The sequence below is a fragment of the Topomyia yanbarensis genome, chromosome 1 (assembly GCF_030247195.1).
Source record: "Topomyia yanbarensis strain Yona2022 chromosome 1, ASM3024719v1, whole genome shotgun sequence".
NCBI classification, from domain to species: Eukaryota; Metazoa; Arthropoda; class Insecta; order Diptera; family Culicidae; genus Topomyia; species Topomyia yanbarensis.
Genome location: NC_080670.1, coordinates 128,420,573 through 128,421,778, shown reverse-complemented (window position 1 = coordinate 128,421,778; position 1,206 = coordinate 128,420,573).

The following is a 1,206-nucleotide window of genomic DNA, read 5'->3' as shown; positions in this document are numbered from 1 at the left end:
TTCTTCAACTTTTCGAGTTCTTCTTTCATCTTGTTGAATTCGCTCATCAGGGTTTTCATCTGGGTCAGTTCCAGTGATGTCCTAGAACACCACGCGAGCCGCACCGTACCTGCTCTGAATTCCTAGCAAGCACGCGTGCTGTTCTTTATACAAGCACGCAAGTGTGCCTGTTCTTGCAAGACCAGTGTGCCGCGTGCTCGAAGAACGTGTTCTCGTTAATGTTAGAAGAACGGGAGCTCTCCGAGAACACGAACACGAAGTTAGAAGAACACATACCTGTTCGTGTTCTGGCTTCTTCGTGTGCCGTGTGCTTCGTAGAACCGGCACGTGTGTCGGCTCTGAGCTGCGTGCCGATAGCATCGCGGTGCTGTACAATTTTTCGTTTTTCTTATTGCATCTCGGGCGGATGAGAAACGAGCAGCAGCAAGCACATTGATGATTCAATGTATTGACGGTGTGAGGCTATGCGAGGGTGCCGTTAAAAGATTGATTCGAGAGCGTAGAAATGGCGTGAAATGGTGTCGAGCAGAAGTCCCTCGTCCCTCGAAATAAACTAACCCGTTAATATTGAATGATTCTCCTGTGCGGGGTTGGCAAAATAGTACACATTTAGAGCTAATTAAAATTATAAAGCTCTTTTAGGCAATTGGGAAGTAATGCGGACTGTGAGAATAATCAACGTTACAAGTTGTGTATTTAAATTAACCAAAAGAAAAATTCATTCTTGGTTCCGTTTGTTTTTAGGCTTACATTTTCTGTCCCAACCAAGTTAGGTTAATTCAAAAATTGCGTTTTACCGGCGTTATTGAAGTTCAAATCAGTGTTTGTTTTCTAAAATCAATAATATTCATACAATGTTTCGGTGGTTCTAATAACGCTATTATAATACTTAAGTGATTTATTTCGTGATTTCGCATGTATACGCAGTTAACTATTTCACTGTAATATTTTGATTTTTTATCACTAATCCGAAAAAACTTTGAATCTCGAATGTACTAGAAAGCGTAAGAAGCCAACTTTCATCCTACTTTAATTAATTAAGTTTCATTTCAAGTCGTTGGTTAGAACAGCATTTTCCATCTTTGTTCAATACCGTTATTGCGCAATTTTCGCCCAATTTTAGTTATTGTACTGTTTCTTAGAAATGAGGTATTAATATTGCTAACATTCTATATGTACGCGTTTCCGTGATTGTAGGCCCAGTAA